The 15,665-nt window shown below is 42.0% G+C and overlaps 1 long non-coding RNA gene across 1 annotated transcript; it reads right to left on the bottom strand.

The window, feature by feature from the left end:
* Nucleotides 1-801: 801 nt before the first annotated feature.
* Nucleotides 802-3,293, bottom strand: LOC139827013 (uncharacterized). Its single transcript, XR_011737191.1, has 3 exons — nucleotides 3,149-3,293; nucleotides 2,869-2,955; nucleotides 802-1,307 (listed from the first exon to the last, which is right to left on the bottom strand). It is a non-coding gene; the product is annotated as an uncharacterized lncRNA (long non-coding RNA).
* Nucleotides 3,294-15,665: the final 12,372 nt, after the last annotated feature.

Here is a 15,665-nt window from a genome sequence, read left to right on the forward strand (position 1 = left end):
CAAGCAGCAGAAGTGATTCTGCTTAATGTATGTGTTATCCAGGCCCATTAGCCTGAGAGACTGAAAACAAGTGCAAGAAAGAAAGGTAAGTATTTTTCAGGTGGATGACTTGATAGGGTACACTCAAGGTGATCTGTGACCTGCCCACTCTGACATTCAAATGAGGCAAGACAGGACACTGTGAAAAGCTTGGGAGAAGAGCTTTGCTCTCCAGATTACTCCTCTCTCCCTCCTCTTCACCTTCCAGTAGCTGATAAGTGAAATACAAGTGGAACAAACTGCTCTGAGCCTGTGAAGATCCAAGGACTGCCCACAGCTGGGATAAAACCTGAGCAATGCTCCAAGGTGTCTGTCTGGTCTTTGCATCCCACTGGTAATGACTAGAGAAGACTGCAAAGAAGAAACCACACATTCTTCTTCTGAAACTGGTCTTTGCTTTTCACTCCATTCACAGAGAAGTTGCTCTGCATCAAAATTGTCAGCTGCAGCATCTTTCTGGAGTTATTATTCTGCTTTCAAATCAGGTGAGGAAAAGTGGTACTATAGTGGCAAGGGAATTGCACTGGGCATTTCAGGAAGCTGTCACAGTATCACAGTATCACAGCATGTTTGGGATTGGAAAGGAACTCAGAAGATCATCTAGTCCAATCCCCCTGCTGGAGCAGGAATGCCTAGGTGAGGTTGCGCAGGAACATGTCCAGGCGGGTTTTGAATGTCTCCAGGGAAGGAGACTCCACAAACTCCCTGGGCAGCCTGTCCCCATCCATCCCACTGCCCTCTCCCCAGGGAGGTCCATGTGTCAGGGACAATCACCACTGAGACAAGCCTGGGCCAGGAACAATTCCTCAGACCCCTCTCCAAATCAGCTGCACAAAAAAGCCCATGAAAATCCCAAACCAGGCTTTGGAAAACTCTTAGGCCCTGCTCTGAAATATGCCTACACAAGTCTTGGAGGAGCGATGCTTAAAGACCAGATCCTTTGCCCAGCTGAGTCATGTCTGTGCCAAACTTCCTAGGAAAGGCCAAGAAGTCAGAGGAGAGAGTGGCGAGCTGGTGGGCACACGTGAAGTTCTCAGCTCTCTCTCTGCTGGGGAAGCAGGACTTGCCCAGGCTGGCAGAGGCGTTGCATGGAGCCGGCCATCTGGCTTCTCCTTTTCAGTGTACTCTGTTCCTCCTTGCATGAGGACTGGGATGACAGTGGGCAGTGGTTGTGGTGGGAATAAGAGTCTCCCCAGGGGTAACCTGCCTTCTCTGCCTTCTTCCATGTGCACTGCTCCTACCTCCTGCCAAAGCATCTGCTTTTACTCCTGTGAGAAAAAACGAGAGACAAAACACACGCTGTTGCAGTTATACATTATGAGTATAGTATCTATCTGTTGTGCTGTTGGAATGTGTTTTCCTGCCACACTGCAAACCTCCCTGTTGTCAGGACCCATCCCTACACAGCCTGCAGACCCCCTTTTAGGCAGATAAAACCAACCGTTGAAGTTCAGATACAAGCACAGGAGGTGGTAGAGCTGAGGAGTGTATGTGGGGAAAGGTAAAAGGAGTTTTTCTTTTTACTTCAGTGACTTTGGAAGAGACTTAAAGAGTCCTGAACTTACAATCTGTTGAAATTAAGTGTGAAGAGCAGAGCTCCTGATAGGGAGATTCACTGAAGCCTTGAAACAGCATCAATTCTTTGAGACTGTGAAGTGACTGTTAGCATCTATGCTTTAATAAAAGGAGCCAAGAGTGATGGGAGGAATTACAGACCTGTTGACCTCACCTCAGTACTTGGAGGAGAGAGTGAGAGTCTAATTAAGGACAGCACAGTCCAGCACTTGGACAAGATAAATCCCCAAGGGTCAAAGCCCACAGTGTTTCTGTAAAAGGAGCTAGTGGTTCTCTGTCTATTAGAAAAAAAAAGTTCATGTAATAAAAAGGAGAGGTGATCTGATGGGCATCATCTGCTTGTATTTTCAAAAGATTTTTCATAAGTTCCAGCACGAAGAAAACTAAACAGGCAGAGGGTAAAGAGCACTGTTACATTCAGTATTAAAATCTGGTTAGACTGAAAGGAAGAAATCACTCAAGGTAGGAAAGCCCTCAAGAAACAAATATGGTAAAGTCAGTGGTAAATCCGGGCAAGGTGATTTTCACTGAAAAATAGTAATTCATCAAAGCAAAAGACAAAGAAAACAAAACTTGACGTAAGGTCAGTTTCCTTAAAAAGCAGGCACACCTATAACTTTCCCCATTGATACTATATCTGTACAATAGAAACAGCTCACTAGATCAGGTCTGAAAGAAAGGTGTGCTTTTAGTGATTTACAAAAGTTGATTTTAAAAGATGTTTAAAACTGTGAATGATCAAAATAAAATTATTTGACAGATGCATTTAATTTTAAAATTATCATTGTTAGAGTTGCCTTGGGAATAGTCAAGCTTTTACTTTTCCTTCCTACTTCAAGAAGGAAAATGTTCCATCCTACTAACTCCTACAGGCCAGGCAGCCTTCCTCTACCTGACACTGGCTAGTGGGGCATTTTGAGCACCAAGCCCAGTGTGTGTTTGGGAATAGTGTTGCCCTAAAGCAAAGAGTTAACAAGTGAGAGCATCCCCCACTGCACAGGGCTGACTGTTCCCAGCCACAGACAAAACAGGCCAGCTTCCTAAGGTCTTGCTCAAAATTCAAGGAGGGAATTACTCACACACGTATTATTTCAGCCAGAGTGTCCACCCCCTTGGTTCCCACAACGTACCTCAGAGATGGCTGGCATGAGTCTATTAGCTTAATCTTCCTCTCACACACATGGTAACAACAATAATGTTTTGGCAGGCACTACAATTCTCGCATAACACATGCACTACCCATTACACACTCACCTCATTTTCAAGCTGCTGCATGTATCAAACACAGGCTTACTGTTTCCCTCCCTTGTTTGTTTTTTTTTCCTGATTGTTTACAAAACACTGTTAGAGAGAAAGAAGAGGAAAGAGAAATAAAAACAGGGCTAAAAAAACAATCACACAGTCAAAAGCAACTGACAGAAGTTGAGAAAATATGTATTGCATCCATTCCCCCAAGAATAAGCAAAGCAAGGTGCCCAATGCAAGCAGACGATCCGATTTAGCAAAAAGGAGATTGTAAAGAGTCATAGAATACCTGAAACTAAATGGATGGAAAATGAAAGGACAACCATACAAGCAGAAGTCTCTCTTTATGTATTTCTAGCATCTGCTGGTGTTCCAGCAGCAGGCCTCCAAAGGTGATTTAGTTGTTCATTGATTCTTTGTGAAAACTAGCATGATTTGTTGAAGTCTATAAGGAAAAAATAGAAGACATTTTTTCTGATTTCTTGCTAAGTAAACCATGAAAGCTCCAAAACAAGAAAATCTTCCAAACTCACAGCTAAGCCTTCAGGCCAGCTCCTCAACTGGCAAAAATTGCCATATTTCAGTTGAAGAAAATGGATCACCTTCTTTAATGGCTGAAGGGAATCTGGTCCACACAGCTCAGCAAAGATACTGCTGTCCTCTTTGTGGCAATGTTCAAATGCCATTTCTTCAGTGGCCTAGGAAATCAAACCTTGTGTAGTGGATACCGAGGAGATTCCAGAAGACAAGAGAACAGCCAGCCCCATCTGTCCACACACAGTAGAGACACAACAGAGAGACAAAAGTTATGGTCTAAAAAGCAGAATTACCTTTTTTCTCTTTTCAGCGAGAGATGATTTTTTGTGCCTCAATACAGAATAGGTGATTTACTTTCAGCTCTTTGTACAGAGCAGGTAACTGGTAATAGTGGAGAGGATGGTCTGAAAACATACCTTTATCAGCACAATCCTTTGTTCAGTACAAAGCCTTTTTGTCATCAGTTCAGTCAAGTGCAATAATTCGATATATCAAGCTGATTTGTGATACAGTCAAAACGCTACATGATGGGGAGGGAACACTGGGAAAGAGAGCTTTTATTAATTCCCTTTTGTTTATAAATATTATGAACGCATTTCAGAGCGAGCTGCTAGCGTGCCCTCATGCTGAGGTAGAGGGCAGAGGGGTAAACACTCCTATTGTTTCTTAGCCAGAAAATTATTACTTTATGACCTCTCAAATGCCCTGTCTGCTGACCTCTGAGGATATTTAGCCTGGCAGTTAACATCTGTGGTCCCATCAGCAGCGCTGAAGTAAAAGGTACTTAATGCAGAGCAGCTCTTTTGCAAGGTTAGAAAGGATCAATAGGAGATGTGTTTAATGTGGTATCACTATCAGGTCTCATCTCACTTTTAAAACTGAAATATCCACAGTGGGACATAATCTTAGTCACATAACAGAAAGATCTTTAACATGGTGAGATCCCTTTCTCCCAGGTCTAGAAATGTAGCTCAAGGCACATGGAGGAAATTACCAAAGTTTGGAATAAATATGCACTTTTCAAAAAGAAAAATGATCGGAGGGAGGCTTCTGGCATCTCAGTCCCACTGTGTTTTTTTCTAGAGGCTGAGCAGTTCTCGTGGAAAACAGGCAGCCTTGCAATAAACTGTGAACAAAACCAGTGTAGTTTTCCCCTGTGTGCATGTGTATCTACTGCCCGAAGCTGATCCTCTCTGACTGCAGGAAAAAACAAAACAACAACAAACAATATGAAGGAAGGTAGCTTCCCCCAGAAAATCCAGTAAACTGCAATTTCTACAACAAACCTGTCCAGACTCACCAAAAAGATGTGCAATTAAGTATGTTATCCAGTCTAGCAGATCTTATGTTACAGCAGATGCTAGCTCCTTTACTTCTCTTTCATGCAGCTGTAGCAAACTATACATCTAAGATGTGCTTCTAAACCCACTGTTGCTGCCTTACAACACTTATTGGCTGAAAAAACCACATAGGCTTACTGCTCCTGCTGCGGCCAAGGACACGACTATGAGTTTGGGGATTCCTTCTACACATTTTCTGGATGCCCAGCCCGTGGGACATCCCAGGGTGCCCACACCTCCCTTCAGCTCTCATCTGAGCCAGGGTCAGCACCCCGCCTTGAGTGACATCAAGTGCCCAAGTGGGCGTTGGTGGGAACAGCTGCCCTGCTGGTTTATCCGAACTCTAGTGAGTGACAGGAAGTTGACAAGTGTGTTGGAGATGGTAGAGTTACTCCTGGAAGGGTTTTATGCTCCCATGCAGCGTGTACATGTACTACAAGCGGAAGAGTGCAGCTCTATTGCTATTCCCCAAAGGTGCCTGCTCAGACAAGTGATTCAATTGTCTGGCTTGGAAACTTGCTGATAATTACAGTTGTTACAGTTTTCAACCCAAGTTGCTGAGCTGGGAATTAAACAGCAGCTTGTTTTCATGCCTGCATGCTAGCCACCTTTTACTGTCCTTAACACAGCTATGTATGTCAGTGTTGCCCCTCTCAGGCTGGATATACATTCTTAGGCAGGTTTGTGTATATTCCTCTCTGGGCTCCAAGAGGCACTTGAATGCCCACATAAAACACATTTAAATTCCCATTCCAGTTTTCTTTAGAGACAGATGCAATCACTCTGGGGCAGAATCTGCAATGGTGAATTTAAAAATGGAATTGTACCAAGTGTGTTAGGTTTGCAATATGCTCGCTGAGGGAACAGGGAGGAAGAAGAGATGCCAGGAGAAGGGCTGCGCTGGCTGGCAATGTGTAACACAAGTTCTGAGCAATTAAGAAGCAGGGATCATATTCATTCTAGTTGTATTTTTTTCTTTGTCAACGATGCTATTCAGACCTACTTCATGCTCTTTTTTTTCACACCATCCCCTGAGCACTAAAGTGAGATATATGCCTGACCCTAGATGCCTATGCTAAGCATCACAGCTACTCTTCTTCCACTGATCAGACAGAGAACAGGAGCTGGATAAACCCACAGAGCAGCAGGCTGGAAGTCCTCCTGTGAATGTAGGTGCCATCAGAACCAGCGTGTCCAGCGTAGGAGGCAAAGCAGGCTCAGTCTTTGCTGGGATTAGTTTTTCTAAATTCAACATCTCCTGTTCTCTAATAAGAAAGGTGTTGTTGAAACAGCATGAGCCTTTCTCATATCTTTTCTCCCTCTCGCACATATATATTTTCTTTAATTATCAGATTTGGATTCTGGCAGTGCTTTGAGCGAGAGTTTTATGCAGCCACAAAGAGAGCCCTTGAAAAGGCACGCACTGGCTGATGTAAAACCAAACCAGCCCTTGCAGTTCTGACATCTATCCACAATTCTTTGTGCGTTGCACTCAGATGCAGCCCCAGCAGGCTTCTTACAGTTTAGAAAAGACATTTTTAGTACTTAGCTAGGTCAACATGTGTGTCGAGAAGGGAGGAAAAAGGCATGGGACAAAAATCTGATCCTATTGAAACCAATGGGAGCTTAGCAATGTACTACAGCATGGGGTAATATTTCAGCCTATGTCTCAGCTTTTGAAAGCATGATACAACAGCCAGATTATGAGCTGACCTTTTGTAAGATCATAGGGACACACAAGGAATATTTGGCACAATTGCAACAAGGCTGTGCATAAAAATTTCTCTGCTTTGTATGGGTTTTCTTCTCCCCAGGTTTTGTCAACCCAATAGTTTCGTACTGACATCCACTGTTACTGTGTCCACAAACTTTTTCCACAAACTGATGGATTTCACTGATTTTTCTGGTGGAATCGAGAGCATATCTGGCTCTTCTGCCCCAATGGAAGGGACTTGTCTGCTGTCAAGCTATGTGTTTGGTGAGAGTTTGGTGGGAGCTTCAGGATGAAAATACTAATGGGATTGTGAATACAACATTGATATGGTGGGAACATCACCAGAGTAAGCATTTAATATCATTTAAAAAATAAATAAACAGCATAGTATTTCTCATAATTAAGCAGCCTGCGGGACTCCCCTGATCTCATCTGAATTCTCCTGAGACCATTCAACCCAGTCCTCACAGGCTTCCCATAGGCTTTGTAACCACAGTGTCCCAAGGAACTGTAACTGGCAGAGAGATTCCTAATATCAGCAATTTGGCCTGTCATTTTCTCTTGAAAATCAGGACTGGAAGCATGAAAAATTTAAGCACACCTTTAGCATGCTTTTGGTAGTCTGAAGCAAGGACAAGGTGAGCAAAAATATCCCAGTATCAGCAAGTTCCTGTTCACCTTCATATTCACTGACTGATAATAGTGTCATCACTTCTCTCTGTAGATGACAAATATTTGGATTGCAGTGGCTAAAGAAGGTGAAGCAGCTTCTCCTAGCAAACTTAGATGGCATACAGTTCAGCCTGGTGCAAGGTGGGAAGGAGCAGTAGGTTTCTCCATGGAGTCGAGTTTCCTCCACAGAATGCAGAATTCCTGACCCATTTTCATCAAGGCACACTCTTGTGCTCCTCACCTCTTTGCATTTGCCAAGTTTCTCATTTTTACAAGATCTCATTCTTTAGCAGAGCCAGAGGTTCTCACTCACCCTGAATAGTATATACATACATATGACATTAGGGGTAAATGACGTAATTGCAGGGGGCTGGCATTGTAGACAATAACTGCTGGCAGAAACCTAAACCCTTATCTTCTCTCCAAGGTGCATCTGTAAGAGTTGCTGCTGCGTTCTCACTGGCCAAAGATGGCTAACAAGACCCATGTGCCAGGATGAGCTGGCCATTCCTGGTGGCTTTTTCTCCTGCATATGGGAACAACAACCCAGGCAAAACACTGCTGGACTGTCATGGTGGCTGATGCAGCTGCACCCTCACACATCCTGTCAGCCTCCTGAGAAAATGCAGATAAAAACATATCAGCTGGCTGTGGTTAAGCCTTGGGCTAACCATGCCTGGAGAAGGTGTTCAGAGACAGGCTGCCTTTCTAAACCTGCTTGGTGCAGATAAGGCCACCACAGAGGGAGGAGAAGGCTAGGTTCCCTGCAAGCAGAGCTCAGCACCAGCCCTGGCTCACCAGTCACCTCCTGCAAGCTGGAGTGGGGAACGACCAGGCTGCTCTGGTAGCAGGTCAAGCCAGAAGAGTCCTGCCAGTCTCTTCAGGGCGCAAATTCACTGTGGGGCAGTGGCCGTCTCTGCTGGATGGAGAAGTTGTGCAGCAGTCTGTGTTCCCACAGCACACATGGGCGAGTTCTTTGCTCTTCTTGCTTTTCCAGACCATTAAAGGACATGTGGTATCTGGAGGGGCTACCTCTCTTTTTGTGTGCATCCCATGGAAAACAAACAAACTCCCAGGGTGAAATCCCACTCCTGAAGAGGAACAAGGAGGTTTTGGTGTCGTTCTCCAAGGGGCCAAGTTTTCAAATGGCATTTTTATCTTCTGGTTGCCTTAACTTCAGTCATAATCATGTTACAATTGCTAACGGATGACAGTTAAAGAGCCCACAAATGTGAGATCACTCTCAGCAATTCCTCTAACCTCTAAGTGGAGCCAGTCCTTAGGGATGGATGGAATTTCACTGAATTTTTCCATTTCATTTGTATAGTGAAATCACTCTTTGGACTCTGCTCTATACTTTTTGTCTTTTTTAAGCTTAAGGTAGACCCATTTGATATCAGTCTTGAGACTCGTAACCAATGGTACAGCCATTGATAAGTGATAACTAGGATCAAGAATTTCACTCTTTATTACTTACTTTGCACTAAATTTTCTTTTTGGAATTCCCTGACCATGGCATATATTACTATTTAGAGCAATTCAGGAATGTTCAGCTTTTTGCAATACAAAACCTCTCATTTTAGTTGCATACAATTGTGATGCTTGCTTTGTGTTAGCTCCATATAAATGTGTCTGAAAACATTAGGGTAATTGCAACTAAAACAATCTAGAAATACAAATAGTAGGAACAAAATTTCAACATAAACACAGGACTGAGCTGACATTGACAGTCCTCAAACACCCATGTAGCAAATCCAGAGGCACAAACGTTTTCACATACACGGTGTTTTATTCTGTTCGGAACTTAATGAATTTTTTTGCAACACAGTTAAGTTGGCACCAACAAGATTGCTTCTGATCTGCACCTGGCCTACCACCCCCAGCTAAGATACCTACTTACAAAAACATACTATGCAGAAATCCACGGTGATTCACTTATGTGTCAAGGAACTGGAAGAGAGTAGAAAAACATAACAATTGTTTTTGTTGTCCTACTTGCTCTCCTAGCCCTTTGATGTGTGAGCTATCGATGTACTCCATCTTAGATGCCATTATTTTCTTTACACATATGTTCTTTATACACACACAGCTCCCACAACTGCGTGTGGTGCAAAAGCTCAAGGAGAATCTATGGTTTCAGGTAGCCACACCATAATATAAAGAGAGGTCCAAGATCTACATCTCAGTGGTCAGAGAGAGTCATTCCCTCTAGCTTTTGCCACAGAAGAACTAGCCATCTAGTCTAATGTGCTTCTCTAAGACCCCAGGTGAGACAATGGAGACAGCCACATTAAGTGACAAAATCGGAATACTTAGAGTTTAAAAAAATCCACTTCCTAAATCTCTTTAGACCTGAGTGCAACCATGAGGGACAGAGCCAAAACCCTCAATTCCTGTATATCATAGGTCATCACGTTTTCCTCAGAGACCTATATTAAGCACAAGAACAACTGCTACATTTGTTTCTTCAGATCACAGTTTTGAAGAATTGATATGATAATGAAAAATATGTAAGTCGATAGAAGTTTGCAGGCTGATTCTAAAATACATGCTACAAGTTTTGCAATATAATAGTTTTTGATCTCTTAACAACAGTTTTAATCCTATCTGGAGTTTCTTTCCTTGGCAAATTTGCATTCTGTCAGATAAGAATAATACACTCCGATTCATCTTGCCTCTCATTTGCATTTTACAAAGATAAAATATCTAAACCTTCTGTTAACAATACAGACAGTTTCTTTCTCTTTGTCCTGTTAGTATGTCATAAAGACATGTGGACATCTTTATTACACATTACTTATGCACAAAAGGAAAACAGTCATCCTCCTAGAAAGCCTGATGAAATAAGCAGTGTCCTAAGCCAGTGTCTCCCCAGAAAGTTAGTCTATGCCACAAGTGTCCTGTACAAAACACAGATACTGTGAACTGGGATCAGACAGGAGTGGTTAAAGTCCAGCTACAGCCCTCTGTGTCAATCCAAGACTGGAAATGGAAATAGCTTCTCTTAATGAAGGATAAGAGGACAAGACTAAATAAAAAGTATTTCTGTTTTGTTTGGAAATGTTTTCTGTCTCCCACTTTTGATCCTAAATAGGCATGTTCTTAAACTTCAGCTCATTATTTCACTGAAATCTAATTATGTTCAACAATAGCATTCAGCTGTGGTTTTCAGAAGGACCTGGGTGAGATGGACACTGAAATCCCACTTTTAAAGTGCCTGGGAGGCCCCATTTGAAACCAGGGAGATTTCAGTGCTTGAATAAGAACATCACTGTGGAAATGTAGCTGAGGAACACAGCTGCATGACAACCCATTGGCAGCTCTGGAAAAAATACATCATGTAACATAATCTTCATCTTCAGTATCAAGTACTGTGTAAAAGCATTTCCTTCAAGTATTATTTCTGTATTTTAGACAAGCCCTTTACTAGATGGGCCTTCTTTTCAGGTCCAAGGCCTTACATATTTAAGGTCAGAAGAAAAAGGAAGGGAAGGGAAGGGAAGGGAAGGGAAGGGAAGGGAAGGGAAGGGAAGGGAAGGGAAGGGAAGGGAAGGGAAGGGAAGGGAAGGGAAGGGAAGGGAAGGGAAGGGAAGGGAAGGGAAGGGAAGGGAAATAAGAAATCTAAAGCATTCAGATAACATTGAGTGTTTAACTCTTTTCATTTCCATTACCTTCATTCTTCAGCTCCTAGCTAGAGTGAGATATATTTCCAAACTTCTAAAAAAAAAAATTCCTTGTCCAGAAAATAAGGAAACTCCAGGCTCTTGCCCTGCAAAGTCACATCTGGTAATATTGCAACAACTATGGCATTGTCATGATGATGCAAACTTGAATTAAACTGCTGCAGAAAACACTAAATTTTGCACTCACTCTCTCATGATCTCGTTCCTCTTTTGTTCTCTGACTTAACAGCCACTTTGTTATGGATACCTTAATGTTTTAAAGAAAACCTAACCAAAGAACTGAAAACCCTGCTGAAGAAAAAGGCACTTGACAGCTTGAGAAGGGAGGAATTCATTGCCTTTTTGTTTGTCAAGAGTGTGGGTTTCTATCATCTTTACCTCTGAATTGCAGGGCATTTCCCAAGCTTTTTAAGGTGGTTCTGCTGTTTGCTGATAGACATCACCAGTGATTAACAAGGAAGGTCACAATCTCAATTATTGCCCTGCTGTTGCAAATACGCATCTGTAGCAGATTCTCCTATGGTGAATGTGGCTTTATTACCGTAGCAGCTTTCTTCACACATTTTAATGAAAGAACATTTCATCTTCACTCACCGTTAAAACCATTTGGAAAGTATGGAGAAGTCTCTTGCCAATATGATTTTAGCTATTTGTGCAAAGCATCTGAACTTCATCCAGAAATCCAACACATTTACCCCCCACTCCTGCTGTTTTTTCCACATGACCATCATTGGATAATCCCTGTCTCTTGCTGGACTGCAGCCTTGTCACTAGCAAGCACCACATCAGAAATTAGGATCTCAAGGGTGATGCAGCACACAGAGAAAGAAATCAAATTTAGCTCTTTATTTCAATTCTAGAGCACTTTCACTTCAGTTCTATTGTGCACAAACTAGTGTAACTGGACTTTTGTCTCATTTAAAGCCAGGCAAGAAAGAAACAAACAGTGAAGACCACATGCATTGGAGGTTTAATCAAAATCAAATAGAAAAGGGCAAACTGCTATGTCTAGATCAGAGCCTTAGCTGGTGTAAATCCAGGTTGCTCTATTGCCTGTGGCAGGGATGTGTCAGCTTTTCCCAGCCAAGCATCTAGTCCGGGAGCACATTCGTAAGGGTGGTTTCATCTTCCGTGTGTTTTAGATCTGTATAGAAAGGATGAAATGCTTTTCACAGTAGAAAAAGGAAGATAAAAGAGAGAAATAACAATTGGTAGTGGAATAAAAAGAAGGAAGATTTTGCAGGTTTGTTAGGCAGTCCTCCAGCCTCTTTCTCCCTCTCTCTTCTCTGCAAAGAGAAGCAAATTAACTGTTTAACAAAGGGATCATATTTCCGGATATGACAGGAGGAGACAGATTATGAGCAGATACAAATGAAAAGTCTTGTGCCAAAAATTGAATGCTCTTAAGGAAGACTAAGTATCCTGGGCAGCAACCAGGATTGCTAAAGGAAATGAGGAAAGAAATTAGTGAAGCCTTAACAGATTTTTTCCAATTGCCCTCATGACAGGTTAGGCTACAGAGCAAGGGAAAGGGAGCAACACAATGCACAGACTTATTTCAACCAAGTTTTTTATTATTAAGGGGTCATGAGATACTGCAGGTAGTTAGAATCCAGTTGGCTCAAAGTTATTTCCTGGGGAAACAGTTTTGTGGGATTTAATGAAGTCATGATATAATACTTTGAAAAGACTCATTTAACTGGAGATAGCCAGAATGGATTAGACTGAGGGGCAGTCTTGCTTCACAGCTGTTTGAAAGTCCTGGAAGACATTACCAAACCTGTCTGGGAAATGGTTTTCTCATCTTGCAAAACTTTTTGAGATTTTAAAATATTTTCCTGCCCTGAATCAGAATTATAAACAAGACTTTGTAACATTTTGTTCTTATTAGAGACACCCTGCTCTCCCCACTGCCCACTGCCTCCTCCCCCCACCAAAAAAAAAAAAAAAAGAGTAAAAAGAGAGAAAGGGGGAAGAAAGAAGGAGAAAGACTGACCCAGTCATCTGTGTCAGAGCCAGTGGCACTCCTCTCAGGTAAGGAGAACTCACTTCTTGAGCAGAATCAGGCAGCATCTCTCTTCCGAACTGACACAGGGCAGACGGGGGTCTCTCCTTGCCCTTCAAACTTTATCTGCTTTCCCCGTGCTTTCCAAAAAATTTCATCTCTGCTCTTCTTTGCCTCAAATATCAATTTATTGTTCCAAATCCGTATTAAGTCACACAGTAAAAATCGATCAATCAATCAATCAATCAATCTGGGCTAAGTGTTACTATCTGCATTATAAATGAGAAGTGTACTGGGCAGTTAAACTTTTCTTCTTACAACAAATGAGTACTCTGAGGTTTGCCCTGTCAGCTAAGGAAAAAAAATCAAGCATGTCTTATTGACTGAAATATGCCTAGAACAGTCTGCCCAAATACCTTTCAATTTGAACAGTTTAAGGTAAAATGATAGTTCAGAGGCATTTTCTAATTTTATTTAAGCGGGAAGATGGTCCTACAGCATACACAAGTAGAGCATTTCTGATGGAAATACTCCTGGTGTCCAGGAGCTTCAGACCAAAATTTGCAGCTACATCCCTGCATAGCTTTGAGGTAGAGAGAAGGTAAAGAATCACAGAATCACAGGATGTTGAGGGATTGTAAGGGACCTCGACAGATCATCTAGTCCAATCCCCCTACCAGAGCAGGAACACCTAGATGAGGTTACACAGGAATGTGTCCAGGCGGGTTTTGAACGTCTCCAGAGAAGGAGACTCCACAACTCCCCTGGGCAGCCTGTTCCAGTGTCTGTCACCTTCACTGAGAAGAAGCTTCTTCTCATATTTAAACGGAACCTCCTGTGTTCCAGTTTATACCTATTGCCCCTTGTCTTATCATTGGTTGTCACCGAGAAGAGCCTGGTTCCATCCTTGTGACACTCACCCTTTACATATTTATAAACATTAATGAGGTCACCCCTCAGTCTCCTCTTCTCCAAACTAAAGACACACAGCTCCCTCAGCCTTTCCTCATAAGGGAGATGCTCCACTCCCTTAATCATCTTTGTTTCCCTGCGCTGGACTCTCTCCAGCAGTTCCCTGTCCTTCTTGAACTGAGGGGCCCAGAACTGGACACATTATTCCAGATGTGGTCTCACCAGGGCAGAGTAGAGGGGAAGGAGAACCTCTCTTGACCTACTAACCACCCTCCTTCTAATACACCCCAGGTACCATTGGCCTTCCTGACCACAAGGGCACAGTGCTGGCTCATGGTCATCTTGCTGGTCACCAGGACCCCCAGAGAAATTGAGATGGATAAGCTGTCTGCTAAGCAGTGATGAAAATTTGAATGTCTGTGTCACTGATGAGTTGTAGAGAAGGATTAGTTAACATTTATAAAGTATTTTGAAAGAACATGTAATATTCTATAATCCATACTCCAGATCTTCAAGAAATTGAGGCCTTTCATGATACTTGTTACGTAGAAAGTATGCTACAGCTTCAGTGTCCTGTGGTGCCACTGATCCAATTTTGCGTTCGGTACTAAGTCACCAATCTCAACAGCATTACATCAGACACGAACTTTTTTCCTTGTGTCTTCAAGTACTTCATTTTACCCTATCCTGCTTCCTGATGAAATCATTAGAGTGAGGAATACTGCATGTGAAATAAAATAGGAAATTATAATGTGACATTCTGTGGCAATTTAATGTTACAGGCTGACTCTAAACCAAACATTTCTAATGACTAAAGCACTTTATTAAGTTTGAATGACTTTTAAAAAATATTTTATTAATAAAACCTGTACTTTTTATTAGCAGGCAGTGACTTTAATGATGAAATTAAATCTATTTCTATAAGAATGTCTGTGATTCAAACAGCTATATGCACTGACCTATTACACATTTCTCTAGATTTAAAAACAGCTTTATGCTTGATTTTCCCAGTTGTTATAACTTTATGTGTGCCTGTTTCCCATTGCCAGAGTGGCAAAGAGCAACCAGAGAGACCTGCAAAGGAAATCTGAATTATCAGTCAGACTTTAGAAATGAATCTCAGAACAGAAGGGCTCTTGGTGCTCACTGGCATCCAAGGACAGCTGTGTTCTCTTGTCAGAGCAATCTTATTTGGGAGGGCAGTATGTTAATATAGAATGATAGATAACACCACTATTTGTCAAAGAAACTCTAACACACTGAGCCTGCTGAGAAAATTCAGAGAAGCTGCATTTTTTGCCATAGCTGGCCAGCATAAATCTAACAAAATTCAGGCATCTTTTGGCTGAGGTGCAGCTGAAAAGGAGGTTTGAAAGGAGAAGCACTGGTTAAGGAACATACCTTGATCAATTAGCTGGTATGAATTTCAGTACAAAATGTCACCAAATCTAATAGACTGTCCTGATTCTCGTTTTTTTGCTGGTCTAACAGTTGGAGTTTCCCCTCCTAGATCCTCCAACGAGATTATTAGAGTTGGAAAGAGGTAAGAATGGGATGCTGGACTATAATAGCAAATCCATGGGATGCTGGACTATAATAGCAAATCCATAAGCAGCACATCTAACAACCTTATTAACTATTCTTCAATGTCCCAAAATTTGAAAGAAACCATATGCCTGAACCACTGTTTTGCCAAAACAGGTGACTTTCAGGTAATATATTTCCTGCCAGATTTTAATATATCCAGGGAAAAAAAGAACAATTTTAAATCAATATGCCACAAAAGAGTATTCAGCTTGAGTCAGTATAACTGAAAATACATACAGGGCTGTGGTTCACCAAACACACAGCCACTAAGAAAGTGGGTTTCACTTTGTTTTTGCAGTATGTTTAAAGACATGTTAACAGTCACATATAAATATGTGATAAATAGGAACTTTATT

The sequence above is a fragment of the Patagioenas fasciata genome, chromosome 1 (genome assembly GCF_037038585.1).
Source record: "Patagioenas fasciata isolate bPatFas1 chromosome 1, bPatFas1.hap1, whole genome shotgun sequence".
Lineage (NCBI taxonomy): Eukaryota > Metazoa > Chordata > Aves > Columbiformes > Columbidae > Patagioenas > Patagioenas fasciata.